This window comes from Cotesia glomerata, linkage group LG4 (genome assembly GCF_020080835.1).
Source record: "Cotesia glomerata isolate CgM1 linkage group LG4, MPM_Cglom_v2.3, whole genome shotgun sequence".
In the NCBI taxonomy this organism is placed as follows: domain Eukaryota; kingdom Metazoa; phylum Arthropoda; class Insecta; order Hymenoptera; family Braconidae; genus Cotesia; species Cotesia glomerata.
Window position 1 is genome coordinate 5,334,413 of NC_058161.1, and position 19,627 is coordinate 5,354,039.

At 28.7% G+C, this 19,627-nt stretch overlaps 1 protein-coding gene across 2 annotated transcripts in view; it reads right to left on the reverse strand.

Moving 5' to 3' along the window:
• The window catches only part of LOC123262632 (neuroligin-4, Y-linked), a 338,434-nt gene that overhangs the window by 78,202 nt on the left and 240,605 nt on the right, over nt 1–19,627 (reverse strand). The window lies entirely within an intron of this gene.

The window sequence follows — 19,627 nt, forward strand, 5'->3', positions numbered from 1 at the left end:
AAAATTAAACGCGGATAATGAGCTGTAGAAAAGGGTGTATATAATATAATAATATAATAGCAGCAGCAGAAGATCCAGCCGGGTTGTGTGGGGAGGTGTAATGTAAGGTAGTGTAGTGTTGAGTTTAATATAGCGGCGCTTTGGTCGGCGGGCTACAAGAGCTTAAGCTGTTAGTCGAAAGTGAGAGAAGGAGGAGAAGAGCAGACAGAAGTCTGATGAAGTATGTACATATATATTTCAGTGTGCTTCCTCTCATTTTACCATCTTGAGCGGTGAAATTTATCTGGAGGTATCTCCGGATAGGTATCTTGTCGACTGGAAACATCCGACCGGCTAGGAGTGTACCACTCAGCGGTTTCTTCTATTACGCGACGAGATGAGTTCTCGGTTAAGGGAATCAAGAAAACTCAATTTATTTCCATTTCAATGGATGCTCTGGGAATTAATCAAAATATTTTCAACGGATTTAATTATTCATTAAATCTCTGATTGATACTATTTAAAAGTCAATACCGGTTGTTAATATTTAACAGGTCATTTTTCAAGCAACCGCACGGTGAATGACCCACTTTTAGCTTTTAAGTAATTGCAGCCACTGTTTTATTCAAATAATTGGCTGTTTCTTATTTTCTTTAGACTGTAAAAGATTTGTTGGATGGCTTTTAATTGATTTTATTTCTCCAGAGTGAATTCTTTTTTTTTTTTTTTTTTTTTATTGAATAAAAGTAAAAAGAAAGTTATTATTCGTTTTAAAATTATAAAATGTGACTTTACGGGCATTCCATGCGAAATGGGAAAATGACTAAAATTTAAAAATTTCTCTAATTCATTCTAATTTAGTCCTAATTTGTTATTAAAAATCTATATTTTACCAATTTGTAAAGAAAATTTTTTTTTAATTAATAAGAAAATTGATTTTTCTCTTCTAGTAACTTTTCAGCCGTACTAACTTGTATCCGGGTATAATGTTGTTTTAATAGTTCTAAGAACAAATTCATTTCATATTTGTTATTAACTAACATATTGATTATTATAGTTTTAAGAACAAATTTTTTTATGTTCGTTATTAATTAACACCCAAGTTTATCAAGATTGTGTTGTCAGCATGCTAAATCCTTTATTTGTGTTTTTTAATTAGTTTTTTTTAATTATCCTAAATAATTTATAGTTAAATATATGTAAACAATAATGTTTCTAAGGTTGAAATAATATAAAAGTCTTTTTAATAAACAACTTCATGTACACATTTTGCTCTTGTCCCACCAGTCACAATAAAAAAATTTTTTTAATTGTTATACACGGAAAGAAAAGAATAGAACTTATTCCTATGTAGAATGGTAACCATTACCATGTTACATAGTAACGGAAATTTTTGTGAGAACCCTGTGTAAATTTGTTAATAAAAATCTTAGAAATTGTGATAAAAATATGAACAATCACTCATTCGATGCGGAATTAAATTCTGAAAATAATATTGTTGTTTTTTTATTTTTTTGATGAAAATTTCAATTTGTTGTTAACAAAAAACATGACCAAAATAAAAAATCTCAGTTTTTCGTAAATAACTAAATAACTATTGATGATATCAAAAATCGGAAAAAAGATCCTTAAAGAGGAGGAAATTTCTGAAAAAAGTCTTGACTCCAGGAATTCTAGCTTGAAAAACAATCATTTTTATTTAATGTTGAAAATAGGGTTCCGCGCAATTGCCGTCGTATTTTAGCATCGGCGCGGCCGTGTGACAAATGTCGCGCGAAACTCTATTTTTAACATTAAATAAAAATTATTGTTTTTCAAGCTAGAATTCCGAGAGCCAAGACTTTTTTCAGAAATTTCCTCCTCTTTAAGGATCTTTTTCCTTTTTCGTGATCTTTATGATTTTTGATATCATCAATAGTTATTTAGTTATTTACGAAAAACTGAGATTTTTTATTTTGGTCATGTTTTTTGTTAACAACAAATTGAAATTTTCATCAAAAAAATAAAAAAACAACAATATTATTTTCAGAATTTAACTCCGCATCGAATAGGTGATTGTTCATATTTTTATCACAATTTCTAAGATTTTTATTAGCGAATTTACACAGGGTTCTCACAAAAATTTTCGTTACTATGTAACATGGTAATGGTTACCATTCTAACATAGGAATGCGTTCTATTCTTTTCTCTCCGTGTACTACGTAGGTAATCAGTTTAATTCTTCATTATATTGAATGTTTGTAGGATAAATTTTGTATTGAGCGGGAAGTATTTTTCTCACCTCCGGGCGGAAAGCGTCAATTTTCCTCCCGCTGCGCTAAATGAAAATGCCGCTTTCCGCCTCCGTCAAGGAGAAAAATAGTATACACATCACGGGCAGTAAATAAGAAAGCCTCGGATCACATGTTTATTGACCTCGGCTTCGCCTCGGACAACAATTACTTGTGATCTGAGACATTTCTTATTTTACTGCCCTAGATGTGTAATATACTATTTTAAAATTTAGTGGTCGAACTGAAATTCGACTTTAAGTATATCGCGGTAAGAGAGAAGGATTTTTCGATGTCCCACCAGTCACACTCTGTCAAATGATAATTACGAGAAACTTAAAAAGTAATCAAGGTTTTTGACAAAGGGATGTTGTTAATTAGTTATTCTTCTATATTATAAGATAAATTTTACTATAGTAAAAGTTTCAGTCACATAATTATAGCTTATAATTAATGGAATTTCAGAGTCAAATGTCCCACCAGTCGCTATGGAATGCCCATTTAATTAATAAATTGTTGGGATTAATTATCAGAATAAATAATTATTTAATAATTAATTTGACTATTTTATCAATGTATAAGACTCAAAATTTGTGAACATTGCGAAACATTGAATAATACTTTACGATAAAATTTTTTTTATTTTATAGTAAAGTATAAACATTAACTATTCCCAACAAAAAAAAATTTGTAACTAAAAAAAACTAAAATTTTTGTTAGCAAGCTCTCAAACTATAGCAGCAGCGAAATGCAATAAAAGATAGAATGCGCAGAGATGACCATCGGCATGTAATTTGTTGCGGGATCTATCGAGGATTGTGAACAATAAACGATGCATGTCGAGCAGAGCTGCAAAGGTCTAGTGTGCATAGAAACATCCAATCGTCTACCATCGGACTGTTATACTGTAAAACCAATGATAGTGTTACGAATTGGAATCCGTCGGCTCTATTACTCCTCATGCGGAATAAAGCAGGGAACATGCACACCCGCATTCTTGAGGATTTATTTTATTGTGCAACACACAGGAATAAACTTTCGCAAACAGTGTATTTGCGAAGTGGAGAGCAGGCAAACAAAACGAACAGGAGTTTAAGTTGTGCTTAGAGGACTATACTTGAAGCTATACTTGCGGGAAGAATGTGTTCTGTTTCGTTTTTTTATCTTGAGGGGGATCATCAGCACGCTCGTAAAAATTTTTGAGATGGTTATATATGGTTGTCTAGAAGAAAAAAAAATTATTTATTGCAATTTTTTATTTCTTCTAGATATGTTCTCGTCAATTAATATGTTTTACTGATCATCAATTGGTATAAAAGTTAGTTAAACTAAAACTTAACTCAGATAAGCTCTTTAAAAGAGTCAAAAAAATGATTTTTATTTTAGAATTTAAGAAATTATAATCAATTCTCTCTTAAGGAAAAGATAACGCTATCATGCGCCTTCTCTTGGAGATTTTCAATACTACTTTTGATCGATAAATTATATGTAGACATATCCGGCCATATCTGGCTTGATATCTCCATGAAAAAAATATAAACGATTTATATTTGAAAATATATAAAAATAAAAAAAGAATATATCAAATGTAGACTTAAATTTTTTGTATGCAAAATATTAATACATTCTTTTTTATATTTCCACACCTGTGTTTCTCATATATTCTAAGATATATTTTTAAAGTATATAAAATACATTTAAAATATATAACGTTTATACGAAAATCGGCCAAAAGTTAGCTATTAAAAATATATTTTCTACAAACTTTCAATATATATCTTTGGGTATGGTTTAATATGTCCTAATATGATTGAATATTTATTGACTTAAAGTAGTACCAAAAATTTAAGTTAAGTTTGAGATATTAAGTTTTAAAATAAAAAAAGTTTGGAAAATCCAAATGAGCATGCCCTAAGCGCTCATGTCAAACACGAATTATTTAGATCGTAACAAAAATTATTCGTTTTTTTGTTTGAATTTTCCCGCGTGTGGTATTACCCCTTCTGTAAGTCGAGCTAAAGAAAAATTTTAACAGATGATAAAACAGTTAGTAATTATACTATTATGTATGTATAGTTTCTGCTTGTTTATAGTTATTTCAATCCTGTTTTATGAAAAATAATATATATGGCTGCCGAAAGCGGTAGGATGGCCGAGCGGACTAAGTCATTATCCCGTTAGTTCGTTCGTGCATCTTGTCGTGAGGCGAGGGTTCGAGCCCCGACGGTTGTTCGAATAGTTCCAACACCAACCGTCGGAGATCGCTCCGGTAGCCGACTGTACTGGCATGGGATTTCTCTGTGGTTTCCCCATCGCCACTATTCCAACAACCGATAGAAAGGGGTGAGGAATAGGGTAAATACAGTACAGAAAGCACAAGTCGGTTCACAGCCGCATTGAGAATAGAGCTATGTGCGAATTATAAAAAAGCGGAGAACATGTTGATAATAAAAAGTGGAGAATATGTTGATTATAAAAAGAGTTGAACGCTAAAGGAACAAGTGTTAGTTAAAAGGGGCGAAAGCCAGGTATAACATTATAAATGTTATATGATAACAAAAGAGGCACTTGAGTGGTATTACTGTGGTAATAGCAAAAAATGTGGAGAATATGGGTTACAGTCTTGTAAAAACCAAAATAGGTATACAAGTAAAAACGATATAATAATAATATATATATGGCTACCGAAATCGCAGAAAAAGTCACCGAACTGAGCGTCGAAAAAAATTAACTGTATCGAAACGGAATTATTTTGACACGCAATTTTCACAAGGGTTTTGACAAACTTCCTAAGGAATAAAACAAAAAAAAATTAAATCATGAAAGTGATTTTTGACAAAGTTGTGGTGTTATCAAGCTCAGTGCTTCCGTGAATATCACGCTCTTATTCATTTAATTCATCAAAAAACGAGTTTTTTCTGAGAAATCTTAGTTAATCGATAGGAAAATTTTTTTAAAGTGTTCTGCAGTTATTATTATTTATTTCAATATAATTTTTTTCTTTTAAATTATGAAAATCACGTTTTAATCGAAATCATGATTTTTAGGCGAGAGTAGAGCGCATACCTGCGCGCTTCGCGCTTAAGGCATGCAATAATTTTTTTAATCTCTTAAGAAGCTTACCTATGATCATTTTTTAATTTAATTAACTACTCAACGCATTTTTGGATAGTGAAATATGTTAATTGATGTAAAAATTTTTTGAGAAAATAAGAAATTAAAAAATATGATCAGATAAAGCCATGTATGAACATAAAATTTTCTGATATGTTCATAAATGGAATCAGGCTATAAAATATTTTTTTTTTTATGGAAGTAGAAATGGCTGCAAAGAACCTGGAGAATAAAGCAAGATAGTATTTATATTCATTAAATATGATTCAATGGGAAGCCTGATAGATGTTCCGTCTTGGGTAAACCACTAGGGTTAACTACCGAAGAGAATACTTGCCTTTTGATAAACTGTGATATGGTTTATTGTGTTGGAGAGTGTACAGGGACTTTGACCGAAAGCTGGTTGCTTTTACCGGCAATCAATAGTTAATACTCTGTAGATGTACGAGTTGTGTGCATTTATATGTATATATACAGTGGGTTGTAAGTTTGCGCTCACCCTTCAGCAACAGACTATCTGACTTACAGATAGCACGTCTTTGAGGAGCTCTGAGATGCATTCCCGAGGAATTTAATAGGCCGCATCGCTTTCAAACTCTCGTCTAAATTGGTTCTCAACGGCTTCTGTTACAAGTCCATGTCTGTGTCTATGCATCGTTTCGGTAACGAAGGATGTGTTTTTGAGAAATAGTTACCTTCAATTTGATAATTAGACGGAACTTTGGGGCTCAAAATTAGATAACTAGATTTATAATAAAAATATATTATTTTAATGAGTTCTTAATATTTTAATTGTTGTATAATAAACCAAAAAAATAATTAGATATCTACCAATTTTATCACCATGTTTTAATCGTACTTATTAGGAAGTATCATACTTAAAACTCTATTGCAAGAGCGTAAAAAAAAAATAAAAAATTCAGTATCTCGAGAAATGGAACATTTAAGTCTGACGTCATTGGTTAACAGGAAATAAATTTAATCGTTTACTATAAACCGAGATGCAGCTATTTAATTGACTCTTAAGTTGATTAATATAGCGCTGGAAACTCTATAAAATTAAATTAAGAGAAAGAGAGATTCGATGAACAGATGAAGGGATTGAGTACGGGCGAGTCAATAAACCAGATGAATGAAGGTCGAGTTAGATAGATCCACATTCACAATCTCTTTCCGTCTATAGACGATAGACGTATGTATCTACATCAATCTAGGGGAAAACGACAAATCACGATGGACACTGTAAATAGGAAATAAATTCAATCAGTCCTAGCCTTTTAACCGATCGTTGACAAACGGGATTTATTTTACTTATAAATATGTCTATCTAGGAAATGCTGATCAAGCTGAAACTGTATTCAAATTCTAAGGGATGTTAGATGATGATAGAGTATTAAAAAACATCTACGGATGAAAAAAAATAGTATTATTTTACATAATAACTATAGAATTATTTTTAATAAAATTGTAAATGATAGAATGTAAAATATAAATTGATACTATTCGGCTGCCCAATTTCAAAACACAGTAACTGACAATTTTAAGATTTTTAAAAATTTTTCTTATTCAAAAAAAGTTTGCGCGCCTTATTGATAAAAAATTTGATTTATGAATAGAAAATACTTGAATATAAGTATTTTTAAGAAAAAATATTTGAAATTAAGGTTTAAAAGTTATAAAAAATGCAGCAATATTAAAAAAAATCAGGTATAAAAATTTTGCAGTTACTGTGTTTTAAAATTGGGCAGCTGCATTATGGTAGAACCCATAGAAAAATTTTCTGGCCTGATATCTATAGATGGGTGATTCTCTGTAAGGACGTCTTAAATCTGTACAAAATTGTCCGTCTAAATTATTTTTGATTTTATTAGAAAAAAAATTAACAAGGGCTACAAAACTATCAGCTTAATGATAATAAATAAACAGCCGATTTAATTTTTGCTTTTTCGATATTTGTGTATCTTTTGCTATATAACATAACAGGGGACTGTTTTTTTTTATCAAATTGAGAAAAATCAAGCAAACTATTTCAATGCATTCCTGTTTACATTAATTAGAATAATATTAAGATTTATGGATCCAATTTTATAAATAAATTATAAATAAAAATAGTTGCCAGGGGACTGAGTTTTGAAGTGGCCCAGACACATATTTTCAGCACAAACGGTGCTTTGACACTAAATAAAATGGCGATAAAGCGCTAACAGCCCTATGGTTATTAACTCAAAGCTAGCGAGATCCTTATAAAGCTTACAAAAGGTAAAATAACACGCTGGATTTTTTTTTTGGCTTTGAACTTCTGGCAGGGGACTGTTCTTAAAATGCTTGGGACAAACTTTGGTTTAATGAATTTAATAACAGAAATTAACTGTCGGTAATTTTTATTGAAGAAGATTGTTAGTTAACTAATTCAGTTCATAAACATTATGGACCAAATTATATATTATAGACGAATAATTTAAAATTTAATCTTAAAGTTTTAATTTTGGGAATGGGACAGCCCAGGGGACTGTTATTTTGGTGGTTTACGAATTTATAGCAAAAAAACCAAAATTTATTTCATTTTAGTTTTCAATGTTCCAAATAGAAATGTTTTTTTACTTTCGTAAAAAATTTTTTTCAGTAACAAAATAACAATTTTTCCAATAAAAAAATGCATGGGACAGCGAATAACATCCTTATAGAGAATCACCCATATAAATTTTGAAAATTGGCTGTATATGGCTTGATATGTCCATATTGGACCTGATATGGTCATGTGTGTCCATATATAATTTTTCAATTAAAGATAGTGTTGAAAATTTCCGACAGATGGCGCATGATCGTTAAATTGTCTCCTTAGAAGAGAGTGAAGTACGAGATATTAAGTTATAAAATAAAAGTTGTTTTTTGACTCTTCTAAAAAGATTACCTGATTAGATTTAAATTAAATTTTCTTTAGAAACAATTTTTGGTGATTAAAATATGTCAATTAACAAATTAATTTTTAGAATAAATTGAAGAATTATAATAAATTATTTTTTTACTATCATTAGACATAAATATTGGCCACAGCAAAAAATATTTACAAGCTATCAATTGACTTATGACGAAAAAAATTTCGATACCACCTAACAAAGTAATGATTACCATTTTAGATTGAAAAGATAACTACCCTCTTTTCTTCGTGTAAGTTTAGAAAGTTTTTTTCCATAAAATACGCTTGAACATCCTCGAAATTTTTTTCATTTACTCAACTTTGAATATGAATATAAATCAAAAAAAAAAAAAAAAAAAAGAGTTGTCAGCACTTGAACTTTCCGGACATACTTTTTCCGTAAAAATAAACATCACATCAAATCCATCGAGTATCTGAATATTAAAAAAAAAAGTAAGTAAATAAAAAAAATATCCCGGCAAAAATTGAATAGAATATTCTAATTTATACGAGATGTTGAAAGTTTATTTAATTAAAGTGACAACGCGATATGAAAGGCAAAAAAGGCGGATCTTTTTCAGCGGAGAGTATTCAGAATTTATTCTCAACTCACCTGAATCCCATCCGTCACGTTAAATCTTTCATACGAGGAAATATGAGTCAAGGCAGATCTACTCGTGTGTGATAGTGCCCCTTCTGTGTCGAAGGAGACATGGACGTAGAAATAGAAGAGTATTTATGTGTAGAGAGGATGTGCAGAGTATAGAGAATCAGAGAGTAAAACGAGAGAAATAAATGGACTAATGGGTAGAGGAAAAAGTATTGCATTTGCCATCAGAGAGCATACGAAAAGCTTAATCCATAACACGATGTGATGCTCACTGGTGTACTCTACGGTTTTACAGGGTGTTACACCCTAACGTTAAATTATTTAATTTGACACTACTCTCGTAGCAAGAGTCTCTACACGTTTAAGTACGTGGGCACGTATGTAGCTAGATCTGTATCTGGTATCAGTACAGCGCTGAATTTCGCCCGGCTCAGCAACGGAATTTTAATGAAATTATTTGCTATCTACTTCACTGAATTATATTTAATACGAGCTTTTATCTTTTGATCAGCCCAAGCTTCTTTACTTATTACAGCTATAGATTAGATTTCTTGATCTATTATAATTATACTAAGAATGTTTAATTTATCAATAAGTTTCCCAGTCAATTTATCTTTGCCACCAAGTAACTTTTTTTTTTTTTTTTTTTTTCCATTATTATCTTTCATTTCTTCTACCGTATTATTTACTATGTCTCTTAGCCGTTTGTCCATTCTTTTTTGAACATGCCCAATACATTCTTTCTTCTACTCCGGCTCGTGCTTCGCCTACTTTCGAACGCTCGGAGACGTTCTTACTAATACGCTCATGTCTCCGAAACTAATTGTCGGATCGATTTGAAATTTTCAGAGAATATTCTTGAATATATGTACATTCAAAAAATGAAAAAAAAAATCGATTTTTTGAAAATCACAAGTGGATATAACCCCTTAATATTAGATAACTTGCTAAGAATTTTACTCAGAAAATCCAAAAGTGCACGCCTCATAGTCTTATTTTTCACAATAAAATTGATTAAAGTAAAATATAAAAAGCAAAATAATAAAAAACAGAAAACTCTGCTATGGTTTAGTGGCGCTATAATTCTAAGGTGAGGAAAAAAATACTATTATAAAATGTATAGATAGATATACAAAAAAATACACAGTCATATATTAGTTTTTCATAAATAATAATTTAACGATAGTGAATTGAACGCTCATATTAATTGAGAAATTCCGTCGTGTGTTACTATAGATTATAAAAAAAAAATTATTTCGGTACGATCATTTCTTCGACCAAATTCCCTGCCACATACACCAATCCATAAACACAGACACACGGACGTCCAGAAAAGATTATTTTTAATGTTATTATTTACTATGTTAAACAAAATAATTTTTATTGAAATATATTTTATGTGCCTAACAAATTATTTGACTTGATATTAGTACACTCAGATTAACCTGTAAGTGCGATATAAATAAAAAATAATCAATTTCAGTTTCGAGAAAACTGCTTTTTTTGAAATGTCGAGAGTAGAGCACTACATCAACGCTTTGTAATATACTATTTAGAGAGGAGACTTTGTCGGGGAAATTTTTTTCCGGGGAGATTTTGTCGTGTCACAAATTTTTTGATGGTCTCTGTAATAAGAATTTGGTGGGAAAAATTAATTGAAGAATCTTTAAGAAGTATAGAAAGTTTTCAATCAAAAATAAAAATTTTGAATGTTTTCTGGACTAACATTTTAATATTATAGAAAAAAAATTTTTAAGTTTTTTAAGTATGATTGTAACTAATGAAATCAAGTTTTAAAAAAATTTTACAGTATGATTTTTAATGCTCATTAAATTTATATCAAAAAAATATATTATATTGCTAATTAATAAAGAAAAATAGGAAAGAAGGAAATTTATCATTATTAATTATTAGAATGGTTTTTAAATAAAAAATTTTCTACTGTTTGATGTAAAAAAATTATAGTTTATTTTAATAATTACTCTTTTCTTTACACCAAATAAATTTTAGAAAATTTCAAAATTAATCTTGTTCAATGGTACATAAATAATGTTTCTTCCGTGAATTGACAATAATAATAGTTTCAGAGAGGAAGTGAAAAAAATTTTCCGATCGTAGAGCAATCTCTAATGCTTTATATTTTGAGTCGTGCAATTTTCATTTTAGATATAAGGTGTAAAGTGAACATAAGTTGACTGGGCAACTTTTCCTCTAAGATTTTTGAAAATCATACACTCGATGTCTTCTGGATTAAGGGCTCACTTATCCATGCATAACTTCAATCTCTTCTCAAGAATTCCAATATATACTCGAGTAGCAACTACCAACTACGAGCCCTTTGAAACGAGATTCCTTAGGATCGAGTTAGAAGTGAGTGACTCCAGAAGTAAGCTTCCAGAAGACTGTCACTCCGAACCTTTCTGCGGAAGTCATAATTTCAAACTACTTGAATGTTCAAAAGTTGTAGTAATATCTAATAACTACTGGCTAATGACACTTGATATGAGGAAACTTGACTGGGTTTCAGGTTATGATAAAAATGATTGATATGAAGACGAAAGAATAAATAAAACTTTTGCAGTAAAGTTTCGAAAAGGAAATTGTTATCAACTTTTTCTAGGAAGTTACTAAAGGTCAAATCAATAAATGGGTCAGATGATGCGCGAATAAAATTCTATTCCGTTGGATTTTAACTCTTATTGAGTTTGAAAAAAAATATTAAATACAAAAATTGTGAATGCTCAACTGAAAAAATTACAAAATAAAAAAAAATGTGTGTAAAAAAATGCAGCGTGTTTTAGAAAAACTTTTATTGCGTAGTACATGCTCAATTGATAACTTTTAACCTAAATTTTTTGGTTTAATAAATAACAAGTTTTAAATATAACTTCATTCTTTTCAATTGTAATTTATTTAGAATAAAAATAAAAATTCAATGATTAACTTATTATTATTAAATGAATATTTATTTTTTTCAAAATAAATTAAAAAAAAAAAAAGTATTTTCGAAAATTATTTTTTTTTTCACAAAAAAATTGTTCTTTTAAAAATTTGATTTTTATTGTTAGTATTGTACTTTTTGATGATAATTACGTCGATTTAAATGAACATTTATTTATTTAATATTATATAAAATTTAAATAATTAAAGATTTGGAAAAATTTTAATTATTAAGTTAATACTAAGACAGTATTTTTATGAGTTTTCATAATAATATTTCAATTTTTGGATAATCTATCGTAGAAATAAACTAAATATATATCTTAAATAATCTATATCTATGCTAATAATGGAAGAGACCTTTTTTAGACACGCTAAACCGAACAAAACTATTGAACCAATAGACATCAAATTAATCTCATAAAATGAATAGTTTATCAGTTAATCTTTCAAGTTGATAATTTTTTTTCGATAATTTGTTAGTTGAGAAAATAATAATAATTTATAACAAATAATTTTTTTTTGTAATTTTATTTAAATAAATAAAACGTAATAATTATATTATTGATTGACTAATTTGATATTTTTTAAGTTCAATAGAATCTTGATTACGATTATAGAGATGTCAATATACAAAACTAAAAATCATTTTTATTTTAAAAGATCAACTTATAAGACCTTCGATAATATTAGCATCATTTAACCTTGCGAATAAAAAATTATAAACGTTTATAAAAGACATTAAGAGCATAATTATGTACAAAAAAAAATTCTGATTCAAAATGAATTTAAGATTGAAATTCATATTTTGACACAAATATAAATTAGTTTTGAGATCAATCCAAATTTGAAATTGATTTGTAAAAAGAAATTAGTACGTCTGCAGAACTTTCGATCCTGTTTCAGAATTTTAACCCGTTGAGGACACACATCGAAAAAATTACATTGAGGACACAAGGGGTCCAGTGGACCCCACTCAGCAAAACAGTTCTAATTCATTTCCTATGTGATGTATTGACTTATAATTGGCACCAAACTTTAATATAACATTTCCTCTAAATATCTTAATAGTTATTTTTAATTTCTAATAATTTAAAAATACTGAAAAATCGTTTAAAAAAAAAAAACTTTTTATAAAAAAAGTCGCAGAAATTTTGATTTTTACGATATCGAAAAAAAAACCGACGCCATTATATTCGGAAAACAATATATTTTAAGGAAAAAAATCAATATTTGATGAAGTTTGAAAAAAATATATTCATTCTGAAGTTTAAAGTTACGAATTTCGGTCAGTCGCTTAAAATTAGAATAAGACATTTAAACATGCAAAATAATATAGAAAGATTTAGTTTTTTGTCACAAAACTTTTTAATTATAATTATTACAATAAAAAAATAGAAATATCTGGAAGAATATCAATGAAATCAGTCGTAAATGAGACTAAGTCTCATTTATAAATCTCCTTCTAAATTTAAAATTGCCTCAAAGTTCGCCTGGGGTCCACTGGACAAAAATATTTAGGATTAATTTTATGTATAAAATATTCTTAAGTCTTTATTAAAATTCTGAAGCAGGATCGAAAGTTATACAGACGTGCTAATTTCTATCTACAAATCAATTTCTAATTTGGATTGATCTCAAAACTAATTTGTGTCAAAATATGAATTTCAATCTTAAATTCATTTTGAATCAGAATTTTTTTTTTGCATGGGAATTGCAGGAAAAAGCTGGTGTAAAGTTAAAACATTGTTTTATTAGAAAACAAATTTTAACTTAAGTCAATTGAATTAATATAAGCTATTGAGAGCTAGTGTTCTTCAATAAAAAATCGAAAAATTTGATTTAAATCCAGAAGTAATTTTTCATAAAAATAGTCTCCCGTTAGAATTGAATACCTTTTTTACCTCCTGAGTATCCGACCACGCTCCACATTCATACTCGCGATTTGTTCCTGGATAATCTTGATCTATGTGTCATAACATAATAACTCAAATTTTTTATTCATTTTTGTTGGTACTATTCTCAGAGTAAAAATATGAGGTGAATATATTCTTCCGGGTGATGTTATATCAAGCCATTTTTTCATTACTTGTTTTTATTAGTACCTTTATTATTCTCTTTAATATATTTTCTCGCTGTTTATATTTTTTTTTCGTCGAGTTTGTTGTACGTTGGAAGAACGGGCTGTAAATTATGTACGTAATTAGGGTAAAGTAGAGACCAATGAAGTTGCCCGCGACAGCTTCAACTTTTACGGGGACATTGTTAGTGTGAGTGCCCATCTGGGCTCAGGTAGGGTCGTGTGTATATAATAAAGGAAACACGAGGTAAGAGTAAGAGTCGAGCCGAGCTCAGCTGAGGAAGAGTGAACACCAGAACATAATGTCGTCGTTGTTGCTGTGCTGTCGGGTTGTTGTTGTTGTTGTTGTCGTTGTTGTTGTTGTTGTTGGCGGTTTGGATGGGTGAGTTTCTCAGTGCGACTTCTATTATGCCAACCAACTTCCAACTTCTGTTGACATGAGGGGTATCTGGAGTAAAGAGACTTTGATGACAAGAGTCGCGTTGTTGAAATGAAATTTTTTAATAAATACAATGCGAAACTAGGTTCAAGACGCTACCGGCAAGTAAAAGAAAGATCATCTTTTCTGAGTATAAATAAATCACGTATGAAAATTCAGTTAGAAGAGTTCTGATCAAATTGGAACAACTGTTTTTTTAAGGTTTGACTTTCTTGATAATTAATTGAAGAAGTTTTTATTGAGTTGTTTTATTCTTGAAAATTTTAAAAAGTTTCAAATTTTATCATTTCTAATACTAAATTTTAAATAAATTTATTAAAAAATAAATTCTATTTATTTAACACACTAAAAGAAACTTAGCTGGATTTAAAAGAAAAATTCTTGAATTAAGTTAATTTTCATTTTAGTATAGGAATTTATTGATTTTTTCAAAAAAATAAATAGTTAAGGTCCAGTTTTTCAATCCGGGATAAAATTTTATCCAATATAAAATTACTGCCAATATAATAAAAAAAATTAATAAATAATTTAGCGACGTGATATTGCTCTCAATTAGTTCTCCATGAATTTGGTCATTTATTTAATTAAAAAATAAATATATCATAAAAATAATAATAATCCTCTTATTGTGTCATTTAAATTAATTAACACAATTATAGATTAATAATAGATGTGTCAAATGCAAGATATGGGCTCGAAGAGCTCAAAAGCATAGAGCAGCGACTACTTTGAGCTAGGAGAGCTCAAAATAACACACAACTTGTAATTTGAAGCTCGAAGAGCTCGATAACGTTACAAAAGTGCAATTTCAAGCGCTTAGATATAGAATTAGCGGGAAGTTGCAGGGATGACCTTCAGGTTCAGGATCATCCGTTTTCCTAATTTTTATTTTATTTGTTTACAATCAGCAAGTTGTCATCGTAGGAGATTAATTTTATTATTTATTTAATAATAATAATAATAATATTATTATTTAATTTCTGTGATATGCGGCTAACGTTGATTCATTTTAATTAAAAATAAGTGACTGGATTCAGGGAGAACTACTCGTACGCAATATCAATTCCGCGACAAAACATCCCCCGACATGATCTCCTTTAGACAAAATATCACAATACCTTGTGACCATGTTGTGCCCTTTTATCATGGATTTTGTGTGTGTTTATTTGAAAGTAGACTAACACCGAGGACATTATGTCCAGGGATATTTTGTCGGGGGATATCTTGTTGCGGTACCCGCAATATCACTGTGCTGAATTATTTATTTTTATTATTATATTGGCAGTACTTTTATCTCGGAGTGAAAAACTGGCCCTAAGTGAAGAAAAAATATATTTAATTAGTTTTCTAAATTCTTAACAAATGATTTTTTAAGATTAGATACTTCAATAAATATTTATCTATAATTAACAAATATATATTAATATTTAATAAATCATTTACTAAACACAATTTTTTAACAGTTATTAAATTTTTATTCATAGTTAATGGGCACTGGTTTTGACCTTTAAATAAAAAGTAAATATAAAAATTAAACTGTTACACTTTTTATTACTCTATGATTTTGATACACAGAAAAAAAGATTTCTTGACTGGAGAATAAAATTCTTGGCTCAAGTAAATTTTCGGGTACCCGAAGGAAGACCGAAGTTGTCTTGGCCGAATTAAAAATTTTTCTTGAAATTCTATTCTTGGTGGAAGTAATTTTTCTTAATTCAAATTATCATAAATACTTGATACAATAAATTTTTATATTGGATCAAGATTTTTAGATACTTTAGGGAAGCAGCGCCACCTACATCAGCTGAGAAAAAAATTTTTTCACCTTGAGAAAATTTTTCTCTTGAATATTTGATACCCATTTTAGATTATTTTAGCACGCAATTATACATATTGAATGAAAGAAAATGGTTCAATATTATTTGATCTTCCCATTTGATATATTCGTCAACAAAAATATTAATGAAAATTTATTATCGAGATATTTAATTTTTTGGAGCAAGAGAAAAATTTTCTCAAGACAAGAAAATTTACTTCTGTCAAGAACTTAATTTTTTGGAGCAAGAGAAAAATTTTCTCAAAACAAAAAAATTTTCTTGATTGAAATAAATTTTCTTGGATCAAGATACGTATTTCTTGAAGCAAGAGAATTAATTTTGTTGGAATAAGTGAAATTTCTTGTGTCGAAAAAAAATTTTTTTTTCGCCCAAGAAAATAATTAGCAAGAAAAATATTTTCTTGATTCAAGTGAACCGTTCTTTCTGTGTAGATACTTCTATTACATTAAAATTAATTATTTTCTTATAAAAAATAATGAGTAATAAAAAAATAGTTGTAGTAAATTAAAGAATTTTCTGCGGTGAAAATAATTATTAAATCTTTTAAAATTTTTACATCTCACTAAAAACAAGAAACATTCATTGTAAAAAAAATTTATTAATCATTAACAAATATTTGCTACTAAAAATTAATATTTTTTTCCAAAAAACTATCCATTAAAAGTTCAAAAATAATTACTAATTAGTTCAATTTGTTAAATTTTTCTCTAATAAATAAATTTATTAACAATTAGAAAATTCTTCTATTAGTGAACTTATTAAAACTATTAATTTTCAAAGCTTATAGTTGAAAAGTTAATAATTTGCTTGTAAATTTCGACTGTTAAATTCAACTTGTCCGCAGAATTTCGAGTAAAAAAAAAAATGCCTGGGAGCGCATATTGTGCAGCGATGTGTAAATAACTTTCAAAATGAGAATCTGGAACTTTCAGTACTTTCAGGGAATCCTCGAGTGTCGGTTATAGAATTGGACTCGTAATCAATAAGTTATATCCTTTCTGCTGAAAGGAGTTAAGGATTGTTGAATTTTCATGAGTCATACTCGGTTTTTGGTGGCTGTAATTTCATTCAAGACAATTACTGTCTGGTTAACTGTTGTGTAAGTAAGCTTAATATTTAGTATTTCGGTATTTTGAGTGTTAATAACAGCTATTAAAAAAGTGACAATAAAAATAATCTGATAACCTTTAGAAAATTAATGTGTTGAGCTGGTGAATTATATAATAAAGCGGGAAACGATGTTTGTGGTTTCTCTTGAAGGTAGTTTTAGTTATGACTGTGATGAAAATATCCAGAAAACTAATAAAGTTTAAAGTGACATTTAATTATTAATTTTGGTAGTTAATATTCGAGGACTTCGGGATAGTTGACACTATAACTGATAGTTGAGACGAATTGATGATCAGGGTAGTTAGAGTAATTGAGTTGTTAAAAATTAATAAAGTTATTAACGATCGGTTGTTGAAATGTTAACTTCTCTCAAACGAGGAACTTATTAATTGACGGTCAGAGATGTTTTAGTGATTGTGTGGTGAGGTGAATTATTAATTACGGAGTTTAATTTTACTCAGTTCAATTTGCTCCTTGTTTTTTCAAACTTTGTCCGCAAAATGTGGAAACTTTTCGAAGAGAAAATTTCAAAATTGTGAATGGAGCTCTTAAAGTTTGCGAGATGATTTAAGTACTTTGAAAATGTTTACAAGTTTAAGATCGACATCCAAAGATGGAAATTTTCGAACAAGGAGTTTTATTGTTCTGGAAGTTTTAGATTTTATGGAATTGTGAGAAACTAATTTTATTGTAGCAATTTTCATACTGAATTTCTCTTTGCTAGTACAAATCGAGTATTTGCATCATAGAAGATTGAAAAAAATTAAGTTAAATTTCAAGGATAAATTTGTTTTGTTTTTAGTTTTAAATTATTAACTTTATTATTAATAAAAGAAGTTCTAAGTCGAACTGCTACATATGAATTGTTTGTGATCAGTAGTTTTAACATGAAATATAAATTCAAAGCAGAAATTTTTACTGGTATACTAAAGTAAAAATTAATGGTACTTTTCTATATTTTTGACATTGTATTTATGAATAATTATTTAAAGAATTATAATTAGACAAGTGAAATTAACTAATGCTTGAAATTGACTCTTTTTGATTTGGATAAATTTTAATGATGAGTTATTTTTTGTTTTAAAACTAAGTCCTGTTAAGGAAAAAAATTTTTTTAAGTTCAAAATTCAAAACTACATTGAAAAAATTTATTTTGAAAAAACTGACCCAATATTGTAATAAGAAATAAATTTGTTGAAAATTATAAACAATTTTATTTCTTCGCTGAAGAAATCAAAAAATTTTTCATAGTAATTTTCTTCTTGAAAAAAAGATTTTTAGATTTTGAAAAAAACAATTAGGATAGACAACTTTTGAATTTCTATCAAAAATTGTTTTTTCCTAAATCAAAAAAATTTTTTTTCAACAATACACTTATGGTGAAAAAAATTTTTAATTTTTTAATTAAGAAATAAAATTGTTTAAAATATTCAACAAATTTATTTCTTGTCAAATTAATGCCTATTTTTTTCAAAAAAAAAATTTTCTCTCAGTGTACGACATAAAAATGTGGAAATATTAATATAATAAAAATCTTTTTTTTATACGATCATATATGAACGTACCAAACAATTTTTTTCAGAACAGTAAAAATTATGAAATTAAATTAAAATCATGGTTGTATCTAACAATCATTATATTCTTTATTGATTATAGATCGGATAAAATTTTAGAGTTAGAATTTATAAAACTCAATATACAAAGAAAATCACAAGACTAAAATGAGAAAGGAAATAGGATATTGAAAAATGATTTTGATTTTCGGTTGCTGCACAAGAAGATGTCTATCCTGTGAATAGATCAGTTTGGGAATTCAAAAGTAGATTTTTCTATTATATGCTGGCATATAACCGAACTGATAGCCAAGACGGATAGGTATAGAAAAGTTCGTTCGAATATTTATATGAAGTAGGAGCAGAGGCTGGAGCAAAGGTTGAATAACGAGTGACTGATATACTCTCTATGGAAGAACGCATACTTAGCTCTCCTGTGAATAGAGAAGATTCTCCGGAGGAATAAGGAAGAGATGAAGATAATGTATGACGTAATATAATATTCCTTGGATGGAATGCGGTAGCTGGTGCGCGAACGTGAGCCTTGGAGCACGCTTGTTCATTCGTACGTGTGAATCTCACTAGGAAGCTTAATAGCAGGAAGCTTTTCGCAGCCGAAACTGAGGAGAGAATTACTTATCACAATTATAATCACAATCATGATGATAATCAAAATTGAGTTGTGCTTTGGGTGACAATGTCGAGCTGGGAATAAAATAGATATATTAGCGATACCATAAAAAAAATATCAATTAGCAGCAGAAATGGAAGTAGATT